Here is a 19,580-nt window from a genome sequence, read left to right as displayed (position 1 = left end):
TTACAACACACTTTCAGTAAACAGACAACTGAATTATGGACTTCAGAGACTGATCCAAAGTTGGTCAGCTCTCCAGTGCCCTGGGCTAAGACCCACTGCCAGACCTAGGCTTTGGAAAGCTGCCTCTACCCTGCACAGCCCAGGGCTGCCAAGATCTCTGGCTGGTGATCTAAGTCCAGTCCCAGATCTGTAATTACCTTTACCTTGGCTAAAGATTTTCCCATCCATCCATCCTGCATCTCTATCTCTGTGGATCCAGTAAGGAGGAGGACATGGAATCACTGTCTTCCCATCAGCTTTGTTTTCCAGGTTTTTGTATATGCGAAGACAAGTCTTACAGTTAAGACATGTCTCCATTTGTCAGTTGGTGACTCCTACAATGTGATTCTACCATGTTGCAGCAGTAATATGTGAATTCTGGACAGAGCTCCTAGTCAGGTGTCAGAGTAAGTTCCCACCTAAATCAGACCTTCATCCTGTGGATGCTCTTTCAAACTCATGTACAATTGCAAAGATCCAGGTTTGTTACCTGTGAGGCCTTTATTGAGCTAGAAGGGTTTTAGTGAAACCCCACAGCTTGATGTCAGAGCTGTTTCCCGTTGATCTGTTCAGTCTGGGTGGAGGCCCTTTCCCAAGGAGAAAAAGTATTGATGGTGATTAATTGTCCAAGCTTTCTGAAACCTATTTCACCCCAGAAAAAACAAGCGATCCCAGACACAATATCTGACAGCAGCATGAGGAATCCTCTCTGCTCTGCTCCCAGTGGGTGAGTATGGGCTTCTCAGTGCCACTCCACGGCCCTGGAGGCTTCTTGGCTTCTCTCCCAGCTCTGGTGACTGGTTTGACTCCTGACAAAGGCTCTTATCTGCCTCCTTTTATCTGTCTATAAAATGGGCATAAGGCACACTTCAGGAATGGCATTTGTTTTTGGTATCAGTCACTATGTTTAGCGCCCTGATGTGATGTTACATTGCATTGGGCGTGGTTTTTAGTTTTCCCTAAAAAATTCTCTGTGACCTCACCTTAACATCAAATTGCTCTGTGGCAAATAGGAACCTGCTGACGGGCTTGGCTATTTATGCCAAAAAACCGGGCAAAACAGTTTCTAGGGCACATATCCACCTTCCAGTTTCAGCAGGGACAGCAGCACGTGCGTCCTGTGCTCAGGCAGAAGTCGGGGGAAATGTTATCTACAGGCAGCTGGGCAGCCCCAGGCAGGGGTGCGACCTTTCACCAAAACTCAAAGAATTTTTTAAAAATATGAATCAATTTATTTATTTATCTTAATTACCCCCCCTGGCGGCACAAACAGCCCCGCCCGTCCCACGCGGACGAGCCCTCATTCCCCAGAGCCTGCAGCGACCGCTCCCGCAGCATCCCCGGGGATGCTCCGCGCCTTCACCTGCCGGGCGGGCGGGGGGCGGGTGCCGGTCCCCGCCCGCCCCCGGCCCCGGCAGCGGCCGCAGCTCCGCCCCGAGGAGGGGCCGGGGCCGGAGGCGGGCGGCGATCGGGGTTGTGCGGCCGCTGCCTCCTCCTGCCTTCCCTGTGCCTCCCTCCTGAGCGGCCGCTGCCTGCGGAGCGCGGGGCCAGGCCCGCTGCGGAGCTGCCGCGGTGAGTGCGGGGCCGGGCGGGGAGCGGGGGCTAGGGCTGGCTCGGCCGGGCTGGGCTCAGCTGGGCTCGGCTGGGCTGGGCTCGGCCCGGCGGGATGCTGCGGGTTGGCGCCGTGGCTGCCGCGGTGCTGGGGGCGCGGCGCGGGTCCCGCCGCGGTCACAACGCCGAGTTTCGGTAACTCCAGCCCCGCACAGCCCGGACCGGGCTGGCAGGAGCCGCTGGGGTAAGGCTGCCCTCCCCGGCAGCGGCTCATCCCGGCACGGCCGCTGACCTTATGGTGGGCGCATCCACTGATGAGGACGCGGTGCCTCCTTTCAAGGCAGTTTTTAGTCTATGGAGCTTTTGTCGCTGGTGTTTAAGTGTCATCTGTACCGTGAGTCATCGTGCGAGACACAAAGCGCTGTAGATGCGGATGCCTTGGTCTGGTCGTGAATGGGTTTTGCTTAGAATTCCTCTCCCTTTTGGCCCGATTGGGGCGTGGAAGAAATTTACTCGAGGTAGCAAAATAGAAGCAACTGTAATTCCTGAAATGGCATCAGAATTGCAAGTGCTGGTTTCTGTGTGAGATGAAGGAGTTTCTTGCAGAGTCTCCTTTGGATACTGGCAGACCAGGGGAACTTCAGCCTGAACTTCAGTGCCTTCTCCAGCTCCAGGGCCTGAGATGTCACTGGTGGTAGAGGTGCTTTTGGTTGACTCTGACGAGCCAACAAGTTCATGTTTATCTCTTTGTTCACTTATTATGAAAAGATCTTTTCTGCATTGTGATAACTGCTCGAGGATGAGGATGATGCTTCAATCTGCAATAGAGTAGTAGCAGGAAAAGTGACTTCTCACAAATCATCTAGGAAAGGAGACAGTTCACAAACCTGGGGAAAAAAAACCAAATCCATCTCTGAGCCCTCCTGTTCCCTAACAATCGCTCAGGGAACCTCGGGGGCAGCAGCTGCCTGGGCTGCCCTACATCTCGCCTTGGCCCTGAGTCCCGAGCCCTGCCGTTACTGTTAAGTGTTTTTTTTCACAGATGCAAGGGACAAGTGCTGTTATGGCAGAAAGCAGAGGGGATTTTTCTGGCTGGAACTGAACTTAATCTGGTGTGAGATTGAGTTTGTTGTGAAAGATGTGATGTATTAAATCCTGACTGTGAAGAATACTTTTTTATTTATGTTTTTGCCTTCCTTGTTTAATCTCTACGCTATGGGTTAGATCAAAAACTGTGGATGATATTGAAAATACTCTTACTGCATTATTTTTATGGGTTTTTCTTCATGTTCTGGGACCTCTCATGAGGTTGAAAAAAAAAAGGTTATTTTCCTTCTGACTGGAAAGCATAAGTGACTGTTTCATAAGAAAAATAAAGTTTAAAGTGTTGAACTTCAGATATCTGTGGTGGATGTGATGAAATGCTGAGATATCATGTCTTCTTTTTGCCATCAAGACCACGTGTCCAGGCTGTGCATTTCTAACAATGTCTTTTTGTTGTCCGTTGTTGCAGGAAAAATGACCCTGTGTGAGCGTTCTGGTACCAACTGTACCAGCTCCTTGGTGCTTCTGCATCACTTCTGCAGTCACTTTGTTGGAACCTTATTTTCCCTTGGTTTAATAATTTATAAAATGCCTGTTGCCTCGAGGCACGTTTCATCCAGCAGGAAGAAAAACATCAACCAGTGTTTACTGGTTATGGAGCTGAGGTTGACAAAAAACGAAGTTTTTGTGGATGAGGGGATGTTTCATTTTTATCTTATATAAACCCACAGAAATACAGGATTTGTGCTGAAATTTCTGTTGGTTGTTTTTCTTTTCCTGATCTTTTAAAAGGTCTTTTGCCCACTGGTGACAAAGTGGCTTTTAACTGTGAGCTTCCTTAACATTGGATCTGCTTCTCCTTTTTGCTTTCTGACTCGAGTTTAGCAGCTTTTGGGTATTTAAAGACTGTAAAGTAACATGGCAGAATCTAGCCCTACATCTTCACCAGCTGAGCTGCCTTAGCTTGAAAGAAATCAGTCCCTTTTTGGGTAATAAATTGCTCTCTCAAATCCTCTGCCGGATACTTATGAGCCACTATCATTAACGGCATTTTGAATCACTCATTGAGCTGGAGGGGGGAAATTGGCCTGCAGTTCATCTTGTCTGCTTTGAAACTGCTAAATGATGATTCAGTGACCTTAGTGGGCAACTTATATCAGCGGCTAATTGGCCTAAGAAGAAAAACTTGCCTGATATCAAACAAATTGGCTACTGCTGTTCTTCATCCTGAAGAAGATGCTGCTCCAGATGAAACCTCCACTTTCAAATAGTTATGGGGTTTTGTTGTGGCACTGGAGAAGGAGACATAGTGAGCTCTTTCTGTCAGCCATGCCGGGGTGTGGTGTCTACACCACCTCCAGCAGGTTTTGAAGGTATCATCCTCTAAAGGATAAAAATCTTAACACATCAAGCTTGCCTTCCCCTGTGGATAGCCCTCTCCTCTTCCTTTTGAGAGGGTGAAACCACTCACCAGGGTGTAGTGGTTTTGGAGGACTTGGCTCAGTGGGGGATCCCAACAGAGCTGAATTTAGGAAGGAAGTGAAAACATGATGGAGGCTGCCTGCTTATCACCTTGACATCCCCATTCCTTTTTTGGCAAAGCCCTTTATAGGAGTGATGTGCCACTTCCCTAACATGCCTGACACTGGGAACACAGGTCAGGATTAGTCCCACTGTGTGTCCAGATGGGGCCACGTGCTCTGCCCACACTCACGGTCAGCCTGACCTTGTGCTTGTTCTAAACAGTTCAGGGCTGGTGGTTTCTCTGCAAGGAGGGCTGGAATTGCAGGTGAGTGCCAGGGTGGAAGCATCCAGGTATGGCGTGTTCAGCTTTCCTTGCTTAAGGAGCTGCAGGAGTGAGCTGGGACGTGTGAAAGGGGTCAGCTGTTGACTTTCTGCAAGGCCGTTAGTCGACTTACACCACCTCCTGGGATGGTCTTGCCAGCTGGCTCATCCTTTAGGGAAGTTTAAAGAGGCTTATTGCAATCTTACTAGAAATCTGTCGTCTTCTATTAACCTGCTTGTCTCTCCTCGTCTCCTTTCCGAGTGCCCCCGTGCTCGTTCGTCTCGACAGCGCCGCTCTGCTGTGCTGCTGCCGGCTGACACCAGCTCTGCTGCTTGCAAAAGCCTTGTTTAGTGCATGTACATTTGTAGACTGTCACTTTTTACTTTCCAACATGGTTTTTATTTATATATATAGAGAGATACTATGTTTTTAAAGTTATTTTTGAAGGTGACACAGAAGGGACAGCAGAGTCCGGGTGCTTTGCTGGCTGGGGTGGAGGTACAGGGGACCCGTGGTGCACAGGAACAACCTGACTCCAGCTCTGAGTAAGCCAAAGCCCACTCCTACACCTGGTCCTGCTCAGTGGCAGGCTCAGTATGGAGCACAACGTGCCTTGGCACCAGCAGCAGCATAAGAGACAGGTAATTGTGGATAGGAATCACCTGCACCTTCCCCGGAAATCAGGAGTGTTCTCACTTTGGGAAGCAGAGCTGCACTTGGCTTGAGCAAAGAGCATAGAGGATGGGCAGAGGAAAGACTTTGGGAGGTATGAGGAATGAATTCAACACCCCGAGTCTCATGGCAAAGTGGGAAAGGGCTCGTCAGTGAGAACTGCTGATGCTGGACTGAGTCAGGACTCGGCAGCACCCTTGGCTCTCCCTTGGCTGGGGAACGTCACCTTCGGAATGATGTGGCTCTTCCTAATGGAGCCTTTCCTTTCAGGGCTCTCAAAAGTGTGTCAGTACTGAGGTTAACAGCCACGTAGGCACCTAGGAAAAAAAAAAGAGTAGCTTGAGGAAGGCTAAGCCTTAATACCCAAACAAAGCAAACAAATGGTGTATCGTTTGAGGAGGATTAGGTGAGCTCTGAGATCTCTGGCTCTAGATGTCCAGGTAGGAAATACAAAGCTTTTGACAGAGGTGGTTTGGCTGTCCCTGCTTCCAGAGACAGCATCCATGTGCTGATGCAGGTAGGGGAGCTGCCAGAACCACCCATCTGCCTCTCCCCTTGACTTTCACAGGGATACTCTTTCTCCTGCAAAACACATTGTTTGCTCTCCTTGAATATGGTAGCTGCCAGGCAAAGAGATCAGTCTGGTTTTTTTTCTCGAATAGTCAGCTGATTTCATCCCATGGGAAGTGGTTGAAAAGCGGGAGACAGGTGGGTCGGCATATTCCAGCTTTGTAGCCTTCCATAGTTCCAGCAGGAGAAGGCTAAACAGGGAAGTGCAGTTGCTGGGTGCTTTTCTGTTTGCATTTGAAAGACCTTGATAGGCTGTGATTAATGGGGCTAAATGGAAGCTTGATAAATGGTAAATTCAAATGAACCTCAAACAAAAATGGCTTTATAAGGAGGCCTTTGGGTGTGTGCAAAGGGCAGGTTGTGGGTCTCATCTACTGCCATTTGGTTTAAGGTGGGTTGGGCACGTTGCATGGGCTGTCCCCTGCCCAGGTGTGTCCCCATGCACGTGCTGTAGGTAAAGCTGTGGTGTCTGTGCAGACGCTCCTGCAGGCAGTTGTTTTTTTCCTGGTTTAAGTTAATGTGATGTTTCCAAATTCAGAGTATCACATCTGCATTCTGGAGCCCCCCATGTCCCCATATCCAGGCTCCAATTAAGAACACTCTAAAAGCAGCAGACCAGCTACCATGGCCTTGCAGATGAGAACCATTGGCCTAATCTATTTTTAAAGTGAGTTAAACTAGAAAAAGGTACTGTCACTCTAGAATAAGAAGCCACCTGGGGAGTTAACCCAGAATAGTTGTTCTGCTTTGATTTTGCACCCTATCTCACTTCAAAATAACTTTACTTTCTATATGCACAGTGCAGAAAATGGGGCATGACCCATGTCTGTAAATGCAGAATATGGGGCATGACTTAAGCAGGATCACCCAACAGAGCCAGGAAAACATCTTATTTTTCCTGAGGTCTTCTGTGCATCACTTCCTAGTGAGCTGTGCACGCTCCTTAACTCAGGCATCCTTTTCAGTAATGAATCTACCCTGTTTCGTGCTCAATCCCCTGCAGAGATCTGTGCTTCTTTCCCACCCCCAGCCCTGTGGTTTGCTGTAGCACCCTGACTGGCAGCTTCCACAGTCACCTCTGCTCTCCTCTCATGTCCCTGTGTGGGTCCTGTGCTGGTCACACAGTGAAATGAGCATCCTGAGTGCTCAGTCCTCAGCAGGATTGCAGAGATCTTTTCTTAGGCTGGATGAGACTTTATCACCTTTCTCAGAGAGTCAGTGTGAGCACCAGGTAAAAGGCAGCATGAGGTGCCTTTTTCAGAGCTGGGGCTGATAACCTGAGCTGGGCGTGGGTGGCAGGTGTAAATTATATGCAGTGTCCGACCCAGGCTCTGCTCTGGTGCTGCTCTTGTCTTGCGTCTGCTGGGAGGAGGAGTGGGGATATTTGCATGGTGGTTTGAGTTGTGCTGAGACGTTGCTATTACACTGCTCCTTCAGATTTGTCAAGCTCAAGTTAAATGTATATAATTTTAACATCTCATGATTCTTTGGGGGCTGACTCATGCTTTCTTGGCCTGAATGAATCATAGCTCTTGAACTCCGTTGCTAAATTCATTATGCAACAATTACAGGGTTTGAAATGCCACCCTAAGTGCACACAAACAAGCTGGCAGGAATTCTCTCCACCTTTTCTCTCACCCTGTGTTGCAGGAGGACCTTCCTTGTGAGTTAGTCCTTGCCTCTGCTTTGTAGGTGAGGGTCTGCTACATCTTAACGCTCTGCCCTTGAGCTGGCAGGGGCAGGAGTTGCAGGTTGGGTATTTCTGGAAGAGAAGAGAGAGGACAGTCTAGGAGGGGGAGATGCACAACTTTACTCCTCAGGGCCAGTTGGTTTAATTTTGTCCCAACTGCTCTGTGTGATGTTATGGTATAGTCATGGCATCTCTAATGATCCATATGGGAAAACCCCAAGTGTGAGGCATTGCTCTAAGGTGGCTCCATGTGGCAATATGGGATGCTGGCAGCATTTCACAGGCACAGATTCTGCTTGATGACTTGCTCAGCAGCTCAAAGGTCAAATATCCATCTGAGGAGAAAGACCAAGGAAGGCGTGAGCCCCAGGCTGGCTGTGAGGTGTCTGCTAATACTCACCATTGTTTTCTCTATTTGACAGTGCTAAACTGAGATTTGGGAATTTGTGCAGGTCTTGGCTTTTTAATAGTAAGGTCTTGAGCAAGTGTTCATCTGGTATGTGAAGTTGAGAGGGGTTTTGTAATGGGTGGGCTTTGCTTGTTGACTTGTTTGACCCCCCAAAGCAGCTGGTGGGAGCTGTGCCGTGGGTCTGTCAGCAGGATGCAGAAGGGTCATCCCCACCATCTGCAGGATCAGGTCAGATTTTGGGCTTTAAGATGCCTCTGCTACCTGAATTTGACTTTCACTCCCAGAACATCCAAATAAAACTGCTTCTCAGAACCAATGTTCAGCTGAGGTATGTACTGAATAGCAGGGTGGGTACTTCTGCCTAAAAAGCCCTCCAGAAAGTCTCCCTTAACGGCAGCCAGCTGACTTCTGGCCCTTAAATCTTGATATCTTTGGGGAAAGTCTCTCCCCTGGACAGGTTCTGGCTGGCTGCACATTGAGACAGCAAGGAAGGATGGCTAAACCTTGTGCCCGTGGGTGGATGAGGTTCTCCCTGGTGTGTGGCAGCAGAGCTCTGGTGCTTGTAATCCCAGAAATTATAGAAGCCAAGTTAAGAACTAGACCAATAGGGAGGAGAGCACAAGCAGCAATTCTGGTACCATGTTCATAGCGAAGTTAACCTAAAATATCCAAAATCTTGTTTTCAAACTAAGAAGTGGTAAATATTTGATGAAACTGAATGTCAGAGCAACTGTATTGTCAGAGCAGCAAGTCATGCCAACACACCACCTCTGTGGCCAAGAGGAGATACAGGAAACACAGAAAGTAGGGCATGTATGATGACATGGGGGTTGATAACTGCGCCTAAAAATAAGGTTCTTTAGAAACATAAAATCTGCCTTGCAAGCAAGGCAGCAGCAAGCTGCTCCAGTGTCTGATTTCAGACCGAAACTGGTGATGTTGGCACCGCAGAAAGCTGTGCTAACATTTTGTTAGCATTCTGCTAGCAAAACATTTGGTTTTAGTCTGAGGGTTTGCATCTGAGATAAGGCAAGTTACTCTGGAGCAGAGCTCGGGCAGAGATGGAAGTGAGAGGCGGTGCTGGGGCTGTTGGCGGAGCTGCTTTTCCTCAGCCTGCTTCCTGTGCAGGCTTTCTGCTGACCTGCATTTATGCTATTCCTTCAAGCCTCAAAGGAAAACAGCCTGGATTGCCCAGTGGTAACAGGACCTGAGGGTGCTTGCTGATCTTGGCTGCCTCTGTGAATGGGCTGGTCCTGGTACCCTATGGCAGCTGTAGGAGGCTGCAGGGAAGGCTCATCCTCTGTGCTGGAGGTCTTTAAGTGTCAGATCAGCAGCCTCAGGGCCCTCTTCTTGCATGCTGGTGGCTGACCTTGAGCTGCAGAGTCTGGGGGAACTGAAGGATGACGTTTTTGGTGACATGCGTGTGGTTTAGCAGTGCAATAACTGAGTCACTGTGGAGTTCACTGAGGTGCAAGGGCTGTGCCTTAGACAACAAATCCAGATGTTTGGGCTGCATGGAACAAAATATCCCACACTGTAGCACGCGTAATTAATTTTTCCCAAAGTCTCACCTCTTTACTCTCCCAACAGAACCTGCAGGCACCCTGCTGGTTCCTGCACAGCAGAGGCAAGAGGGCAACACCATCCTGAGTAGATGTACAGGCTCCCTGATGCATACAGGATGGGTCAGAGGGCATCCTTCTGTGTTGTTTGATTAAGATCTTTTCAGGATGATTGGGATGGTTATAGATATGCTCAATAGTGTCCATAAGCTTTAGAGTTGAAAACATTTTGTTAGCAATAATTAAATACAACTGCTACTTAAAGTGTATAAATCAGATGGTTGGGAAGAGAACCCTCTCATAAATCTCCCACAAAATCAATATTCCTCCTGTCAGGTGTGTAGCAAACACTTTTAAATTCTGTCGGTCACTGGCATTGTCAACTGTGGTGCCATAAAACTTACAGAATCACACCTTTGCCTTGGAAAGAGAAAAGCAAGGCAGGACTTTCTTCTGGTGACAAAGAAACCAGAAAAATCATTAAAAATAGAGGAACGCAGTCCCCTTGGATGGTAACTCCCTGTGGGGATGCTGTGTCCCCCAGACTGCTGCAGGGAGGCACAGCCTTGGGGGTGCAGAGCTGTATGGGGGCAGGTCGGATGGCCGGTCCCACTGTCACCTCTGATGTGGGTATTCCCAGGGAAAGGCACATCCCTGTTAATGTCTGAGAGCCTGCAGGAGCCCTAGCGCTGAAACATCCCACGTTTGGCACAGCTTGAGGTGCCTGGGAGCTGCAGACGGAAAATCCAGGCACTTATCTAGCTTGTTGCTGTGCCAGAATAGGGCAGTTCCCAGGATTAGTTTTTTTTCCATGGGCCAAAATATGTGTAAATGGCTTTAAACAATGGAAGGATTTCTGTTAAGAAGAGTGGCTTGCAGGCGCGAATAGGGCTTTAATTTATATCTTAAGGGAAGGGTGTGGGCTCTTGCAGCGGTGTTTTTGAGATTCTGTTGGAAATTAGCTTGGTTGTTTTGATTTGGTTTTTTTCCCCATCTTATTTTAAAGCTTGTTTTGGGGAAAAATTGTTGTTTTCCAAATTACAGCTCTCTCAGTGTGTAACTGAAAACATCAGGAAAGGGGATGCAGTTTCAGAAGCTTCCACATATCTGTCTGTGGCAGGGTTGATAAAAAATGGAAGCGTTAACCAGAAAAACAAACAAAAATAAGTAATATCACTGTCACAGACAGGTTAGGCTGCTCTCCCTGCAGGTGACTGCATTGCAACCCACACTCCCATATAATGTGCTGTGGAAAAGATAAATGGAGAGCCGAATCAGAGACTTATGCCCTCAATTAATTTTTGTTCCACATAATCGGAGATGCTGCATGCCTTTCCTTCAGTATTTAACTGCCTGGCTCAGAGGATGGGGCTGCTCTGATGCAAGGGAAGTTGGTGTTATAAGTAAAATCGGCACTAGGCTCAAATATCGTAGTAAAAAGTTTTATTATAGATTTATATAAAAATCAAATAAGCAAAACAGCGCTGGGTGTCTTAGTGAGCTTTCCTTGCTCATCTAAGGCACACTTCAATAATTTTCAGTCTGCCTTTTATAGGTTTGGAGCTGCTTATCTCCTTTAAAATCCCCTCCTTTGTTCATCAGGTTTATCTGCGCAGGCTCTGTTCTTGTTGCCAAGAGGCTTTACGCATGCGTATCTTGTTGCTAGGAGACAAGCTCGGCTCTGTTCACTTCATCCTTTTGATGTAGTCAGCTTTTTCTGCGCATGTGCTGTCTTGCCACTGGAAGAGAGTTCTGTTCTCTTTTTCAGTTCTTTTTCTTCTTACATAACATAACAAAATATCACTAATTATGGTAACATAACATTATGGTTTGTGTGATATATATAAATAATTGTGATTCGTGAAGCAAATGGGTGACTACATTAAAAACAGACTAAATAGATTCTAAAACTTAACTACACCCCCACAATGAAACAAAACAGACCCTCTCAAGGTCAAAAGGCCTAAACCTTCTCACTATCCTAAGGATGAAATATAGTACAACTTTAAGTCTTTAGGCGCCTACTCGTCCAAGAGTACATGAATTAGGACTGGCTGCAGAGATAGCTCTTTTAACCTTAGCTGTAAATATAATGGAACTTTAAATCTTTAGGCGCCTGTTCATCTAAGAATACATGAACTATGACTAGTTGTAGAGATAACTCTCAGCTTCAGTTATGAGAAAACTTCTCATTAAACATTTTGCCAAAAACTCACAGAATATACAGGTATATGATACAATCAATATGCATGAGGTAGTCAAGACAAACACCAAATGAAATTATTATTTGGAACTTATAGAAACTTGGGACTTTGTTTATCGCAACTCGTAATTACAATGTTGCAAATATAATTTGATAAGCAAATTATCTCTCCTTTGGTCTTTATTGGCTATCACAATTTCCCCCTCTTCTATTTATCATTAATTTGCTTATCAAACCTTATTACAGCTTCTCGGGCTGCACTCAAGGTAGGAAATGGTTCAGCTTTAGATGTTTCTTCGCTCGATTCGGAATATGGCTGTCTCATTACCATAAGTTGTACCGTTTCCATCCTACCTTTAACAAAAGTTACAAATTTATTCAAAATACAAGGACCAAATGTCAAAGTAATTAACAACATTATTAGGGGGCCTATTAGGGTAGAAATTAAAGTAGTTAACCAGGGTGATTTGTGAAACCATGATTCAAACCAGTTTTGTTGAGTCTCTCTTTCTCTTTTCCTTTGAAGAATTCCTTCACGTAATTTAGTCATAGATTCACGAACTACCCCTGAATGATCTGCATAAAAGCAACATTCTTCTCCTAATGCAACACATAGCCCCCCTTGTTGTAAGAATAATAAGTCTAATCCTCTCCTATTCTGTAGGACTACTTCAGAAAGTGAAGTAAGAGACTTCTCTAAGTATGATATTGATTTTTCGATTCTCACTAAGTCTTCATCAACTGCTGCTCTTAGAGATGTAATCCCTTTATTTTGTTCAATGAGGGATGCAATTCCTGTTGCCGTTCCCGCCGCTCCCAGCCCAAGGAGCATGGCGATAGTTATGGCAGTAAATGGTTCCCTCTTTTGTATCCTGTGTTTATTATCATCCCATTGGTCAAGAACCAATTCCTTCGAATGATAAAGAATTCGGGGTATTATTGTTATTTGAACACAAAAGTCTTTATTTTCATTAAATATTCGTAAAGACAAGCAGGGAGTGACCCCCGTCTTGGAGCATATCCACCATCCTTCTTTGCTAGGTATAACCCATTTCTTGGTTTTATCAAGTTTCTTGAGGGTATAGCTGCATAAGTTTCTTTTCGTTGGAGGTACATTTCCTATGAACACTCCTTGTCCTCTCACCTGCTGGAGAGTGATTCCTATTTGTTTTTCCCCCCAATTACATTGCGTAGGGTTGCCCTGATTGGATATCGTAACTGAGGTGTTCAGAGCTATCCCCTCATAGAATGGAGGTTTGATGTCATAACACAACCAACAGGAGTTAGTTAAGTTAGAGTCGGTGTGGTTAAGTGTGTTATAGGCCGCTTGCATCAATTTTAACAACGGTTCTGTTTTCTCATGTACCTTAGTGTAGGTTGAGATTCTACTAGAGTCATTAAAACTTACAGTCGGGGCAGTTGAAACTGTGGAGGTGTGTCTTTTTCTACTCTCTTTCTGATTCAAATTATCCTCTTTTCTCTTTATTACTTTATTGGGTCCTACTGCCAGAGGGCGGTGGGTGATTTCTTGTTTTTTTATGAATATTAGCCCTCCCCTGTCTGTGCCAGCTTCCCAGTATCTGATTCCCCAAGTTCTTCCTATCAACCATCCTGGGTCTTCTGGTTGCAGTACCTGGATGGTAATATACTTACAATCGCTATACCTCTTCGATCCTCTAGACAAAACAAATTGTGAAGGTTTACAGCCAGGTGGTCCCCATGTTGTCGTTAGGTATTTATCTTGAGAATTAGGGGTCCAGGCGGAAGCAATAGTGGCACAGTCCCAGTGTGCACAATAATATTGATCAGGGTAGTTACAATATCCTTTTCCTGGATTAGATGCAGGACAGAGATAATAAGGTTTCAAATTTGAACAATGTGGTACAGGAGCTATTTGACACAGTGTAGCAGAGAAACTGGGAGATCCTACTGTAAGATTAGTCCTAACTGTTTTTAGATCGCTCCATCTGTTCAGAGTCCACTTGTACGGCCGATGTGGGCTTTCCCTGCTTGGGGAAAGCTGCCACAAAAATACTACAATCCATATATAATTTCCCATATCTGTTCTCCACTGTATTATTGCTCTGCCTCCTCCGTCTACTCCTTTGCTGGGAGCAACGGGGTTCTATATCTTCTCGGCAGCAGTCAATATTCTTCAGGAGAATATGGGCTCTTAATAGGTTCTTGTGACCTTTTCCTTTATTTCTTTAGATCCATATATTTTCTAAAAGTTGGTTGGTTGTGAACTCTGTTTTCTAGGCAATTTTAACGGCACACTGTTCTAGAGTTTTGTACCAAAATTAGAAAATATTTTATCATGGACTTCCCAGTTCTCTGGTACCAACTACTCCTATCTACAGAATAACTTATCAATTTCTAAAACATTCAGTTTCTCATCAGAAGCAACAAAGAACTCTCGGCAATTCGTACAATGGGTGTCCTGCCTACTGCTGTACAATACCACTCTATACCATATAATGTACATTTACAACTGACCCAGCTCCGGGGTCTTGAAACTGGGTGTTTTATACAGGGTATCTTCTGTGCAGGTCTTTCTGGCAAAGTAATTTCAGTCTCAAGATCACAACAATGAGGAAAAGTTTTACCTTTTTCAGCAATTTGGTATATCCACTTTCCCCAGCCTGGTAGAGGATTAGTCCACTTATCAATGGCTATACCGAACCCTTATTAAGGTTAGGTCTCGAGGTACTTCAAACCAGGAGTATAGGCTGGGCTGGGTCCCAGTCTCGTTCAGGGTTATTCATTTACCAGTCCAGTTTTTCTGAACGTCATTCGGAGATTCCCAGGCTGAGAAGTTACAGTCCATTCAGGAGTGTTGACTGGCCCCTTAACCCGAGATGCGTGAGTCCATCCTCTTTCAGCGGTACGAATGGCTGTATCTGTGGTAAGAAGAACAACAAAGGGTCCTTCCCAACGAGGCGTTAATGAAGACTCTTTCCATGTTTTAATTAATACCCTGTCTCCAGGTTGAATTCTATGTATTGCCATATCCAACGGGGGTCTCTGAGTTACTAATCCTTTTTTCCTCAATTCCTGTCTCCTTTTCATTAACTCAATTATATATTCCCTCAAGAGGGTATCTTCCACCTTGGGATTTTCAATCGGGATTCCAAAATCATATGGCATCCCATACAGCATTTCAAATGGTGAGATTCCTGTGTCGGTACGTGGTTGGGTCCGTATATATAATAAGGCCAATGGCAAACACTTTACCCAATTCATTTTAGTTTCTATCATTAATTTAGTCAATTGCTTCTTTATTTCTCCATTCATTCTTTCTACTTTACCAGAGCTCTGTGGATGCCAAGGAGTATGGTACTCCCATTTGGTTCCAAAAAGTTCTGTTGTTTCTTTAATTATTTTAGAAGTAAAGTGTGGTCCCCTGTCCGAATCTACTATTGCCACAGCACCATACCTTGGAATAATTTCTTCTAATAAAATCTTAATCACTGTTTTGGCTGTACATCGGGCTACCGGAAAGGCTTCTACAAAGTGGGTGAGATGGTCCACTAACATCAGTAGGTGGCGATACCTGCCTACTTTAGGTAATTCAGTAAAATCTGTCTGTACTTTCTCAAAAGGTCTCTTAGCTATTTCTCGTCCCCCTTGTACTCGTTCTCTCAATTGCCTTTTGTTTACCCTCTGACAGGTTAAACACCCTTCTAAAATTTTCTTTGCTATTCCATAAACTCCCACACAGGCAAACTTGTTTTCAAACTGATCCACTAATGCCTGTATTCCCCAGTGGGTTGTCTCATGTAATTTCTTCATTATTCTCTGAGCAAGCCCTTTTGGAAGTACTTCTCGACCATCTGCTAATAACCATTTATTATTTTCTTCTTTCGCTCCAGATTGCTGCAGTTTCTTTTTCTCTTGATCACTAAAACTTTTCAGGACATTTCTATCTTCTGGTTCTGAACTTGCCATTACTAATAAAGCTGCTTTCTTTGCTTCCTCATCTGCTAAATTGTTGCCCCTAACAGTAGCTTTTAACCCTTTCTGATGCCCTTTAATATGTACTATTGCAATCTGCTTTGGCTTTCTCAAAGCTTTTAAGATTTCTCGTATTAGAGTTTCATGAACAAGTCCTTTACCCTGGGTGTTAATCAATCCTCTCTCTTCCCATATCTTGCCGAAGGTGTGAACTACTCCAAATGCATACTTAGAGTCTGTGAAGATAGTGCCTGCTTTTCCATCTAATAATTGTAACGCTCTCAACAGTGCATATAACTCACAAGCTTGGGCTGACCATGTCTTATCTAAGGGTCCAGATTCTCTGACCTGAAAATTTTCTCCATCTATCACTGCATATCCTGACTTTCGATTCCCATTAACCACCCTAGAAGAACCATCGATGTATATTTTCTCTCCCGAACTCAGTTCTTCTTCTTCTAAATCCTCCCTAATCTTTGTTTGAAGATTTATTACCTGTAAACAGTCATGTCCTAGATCTTCTTTAGGTTCTCCATATAAAAATTGAGCTGGATTTTGCACATGTGTCATCTCTAACTCCAGATCCGGGGAGTGCAATAGGATACTTTCATATTTTAATAGTCGACTATCAGTCAACCATTTCTCAGCCCTCTGTTGTAATACTCCTCTTATATTATGGGGAGTAAATACTTTTAATTTTCCTCCAAAAGTCACCTTTATAGCTTCTTCAACTAACAGAGCTGTAGCAACTACACATTGCAAACAGGTGGGCCAACCTCTACTTACTGGATCCAGCAATTTTGAATAGTACCCTACCGGTTTCCTCTGTCCGGCCCAGATCTGGGTTAGGACTCCATATGCTGTACCATTTTCTGTATTTACAAATAGATAAAAAGGTTTCCGATTGTCTGGCAGACTTAACACAGGTGCATTTACTAAATCCTCCTTCAATTTTTCTAAGTGCTGTTCATCCTCATCACTCCACTTTACTAGCCCCTCCTTGGTTAATTTTTCATACAAAAATTTGACTTTACTACTGTAATTTTCAATCCATTGCCTACAATACCCAAATAGGCCCAGAAGTTGTCTAACCTGTCTTTTGCTCCTGGGTACAGATAGTGACAGAATTCCATTTACTCGATCAGGATCTAATTTCTTATGTCCCTTGCTCAACCAATGCCCTAAATACTTAACTTCTTCCTCTGTAAATTGCAATTTGGACTTTGACACTTTCAAACCTTTTAAACTTAAGAAATTCAGAAGTCTAATGCTTTCATCTCTGACATCTTCTAACTTTTCTCCGGCAACTAACAAATCATCAACATATTGAATCAAAACCGTACCCTGGCGAGGTTCAAAAGACTCTAATAATTGTCCTAAGGCTTGTCCAAACAAATTAGGGGATTCTGTAAATCCCTGAGGTAGAACAGTCCATCTAAGTTGTTGTTTCCTATGTGAGTCAGGATCTTCCCATTCAAAAGCAAAGTAGTCTCTACTCTCTTCTTTCAGAGGACAAGTCCAAAATGCATCTTTCAGGTCAATCACACTATACCACTTATGGTCAGGTGAGAGTTGGTTTAGTAAAGTATAAGGATTAGCGACTACAGGGTACCGGGTAACTGTCCGTTTGTTTACTTCTCTTAAATCCTGCACCAGACGATATGATCCGTCAGATTTCCTTACCAGCAAAATGGGAGTATTATGAGGTGACTTACATGGTTCTAATAATCCTTGTGTTAAAAGTCTTTCTATGGTCGGTTTAAGTCCAACTCTTCCTTTATGTGGGATGGGATATTGTTTCACTCTTATTGGTTCTTCTGGATTTCGAATTGAGACCTCAAATGGTTTTATATCTAGCTTTCCCACAGAATCAGGAGTAAACCACACCTCAGGATTTATTCTTTTTTCGTCCTCTGCCGTAAGGGCATATATTTGGACTTGTAATTTTTGATCTTTCACTTCTAAATTTATTCCCAATTCTATTATCAAATCTCTCCCTAACAGATTATACTCAGCCTCAGGAACTAATAGAAATGTTCCTAATGCATATTTATTCTGGGCTTCTATTTCCACATCTTTTATGAGGGGCACCTTAAATGGTTCTCCCTTGGCCCCTACAACTTGGATTGTGTCTGAGGAAGTCGTGCAACCCCAAGGTAACTTTTGAACTGTCGATCTTTCTGCCCCTGAATCCACTAGGAACTCAAGTTCTTGTTGCTGGGGACCTATTTTAAGTTTTATCAAGGGCTCTGTATTCTTCTGGGTCCCCAGCAAATAGAGCCCCTGACTCCCCTATTCCTCTTGGTAAATCTGTTCATCTTGCAATCTCTTCCTGCAATTTCTTTTTATGTGTTCTTTCTGCCCACAGTAGTAACACTCTAATTCACTTAAGTCTAACTGCACACGTTCTCTAAAGGGTTCACGTTTATTAGGTCCACAAGGGGTCTTCCGTCTCCGTTCTCTATCTCCTCTTTGTCCTCCTTTTATAGCTGCCACTAAAATTCTTGTCTGCTTCCTCTGCATTTCTTCTTGCCTTTTCTGCCTTTCTTCCTCTCTCTTCTGTAATTTTTCCTGTCTCTCCTCTCGTTCCTTTTGACTCTCTTCCTCCCTCCGCACATATACTTTCTGCGCAATCCTCAACAATTCATCCATTTCCTTACACTGCCAATCATCTATGTCTTCCAGCTTCTTTTTAATATCTGCCCATGCTCCACTCACAAACCGCATCTTAAGCACTTGCTGTCCCATTCCATCACCTGGATCCATACCAGAATAAAGCTGGAAAGTCCTTCTGAGTCTCTCTAACTATTCAGTTGGGCTTTCCTCTTTCCTTTGATATTCACTGAAAGCCTTCGTAACATTCTGCCCTCTAGGGACAGATTCCTTTATCCCCTGGACAATTATTTCTCTCAGATCATTCATATTTCTTCTATGATTTGGCTCATTATGGTTCCAATTAGGGTTTTCTAAAGGCCATTTAACATCTGCAGCTGGACCCTGCCGGTGCCTTTGATCCCAACCTTTCATTCCCGCTTTTCTAATCATTCCCCGTTCTTCCACAGTAAATAATATTCCTAAAATTGACTGTATTTCCTCCCAAGTATATATATATATTAGGACCTAAAAACTGGTCAAACCTCTCAGCCACTCCCAAAGGATCCTCTAAGAGATTTCCCATCTCTTTCTTAAATGCTCTAACATCTCCTGAATTCAAGGGAACTGATATAAACCCTATCCTATCCCCTTGATTTCTTCCTCCCCCCATTGTAGTCTCTCTTAAGGGGTACAACTGTGACGTGTTCGTGGATAAAGAGACTATTCCTGAAGAACAATGCTCTGTTTGCATGGACTGTGGAGTCATTGGGGATATTATGTTAGGACTCTGTGTTTCAGGAGCTGCTGACTGCTGCGCTTCCTGAGGGGGGGGTGGATAGGATGTTTGCTGATTTCTCACTCCAGCAGCCACTGACAGGGTGGCTCCCTCAGTTTCAATAGGGGAGAGGGGTAATTTTGCTGGAGCTGTGGGAGTGAATACACTCTTGTGATCATTCTGAATTACAGCACCATACGGAGGTGACCCCCTGGGCATAGGCCAAGGCAGGACATATGGGGGGGGTATTTTTTGAAACTCTTTTAGGTCATAAGCCGTCTTCTGTCCTTTCTCTTCACTTAACGGGGAGAGAGAGATTCTAGTATCCACTTCTATCCATAGGCTAGCATACTCACATTCCTCTGCACAAAATGGTCTTTTGCCATTCACATACAAATTCAAAGCCTGACATATCCAATCTTCAAATGAACCATACACCGGCCAAAACAAATAATCCTGTCTGATTTGCTTTCCTCCCCATACTTCCATACAATAATGCACCATCTTCTCCCTCGATTTTCCTTCTCTAGAGGGATAATCATTCCAATACTTGATCATAACTCCTAAAGGACTGTCCGGGGGTATAGTTGGTAACCCCACCACAAACTCATTCTCTAGTTTTTTTCTTCTCTTGTGGGGTATCTTGCAGCTTCTCCTTATGATCCCCCATTTCACCCCTCCCTTTGGGGTTTTTTTTTTTTTTTTTTTTTTTTTTTTTTTTTTTTTTTTT

General features: G+C 44.6%; 1 protein-coding gene across 1 annotated transcript in view; it reads left to right on the top strand.

The window, feature by feature from the left end:
• The first annotated feature begins 1,471 nt into the window (after positions 1-1,471).
• PPP1R16B (protein phosphatase 1 regulatory subunit 16B) overlaps positions 1,472-19,580 on the top strand; it is a 63,985-nt gene continuing 45,876 nt past the window's right edge. The window contains exon 1 of the mRNA XM_051803020.1: positions 1,472-1,611. The gene's annotated coding sequence lies outside the window, so the exon portion shown is untranslated. The remainder of the gene's footprint in view (positions 1,612-19,580) is intronic.

The sequence above is a fragment of the Manacus candei genome, unplaced genomic scaffold, assembly GCF_025592945.1.
Source record: "Manacus candei isolate 608988 ecotype Guabito, Panama unplaced genomic scaffold, ASM2559294v1 h1tg000057l, whole genome shotgun sequence".
NCBI classification, from domain to species: domain Eukaryota; kingdom Metazoa; phylum Chordata; class Aves; order Passeriformes; family Pipridae; genus Manacus; species Manacus candei.
The sequence above is the reverse complement of the archived record's forward strand: the minus strand, read 5'-3'. Positions and strand labels throughout refer to the sequence as shown.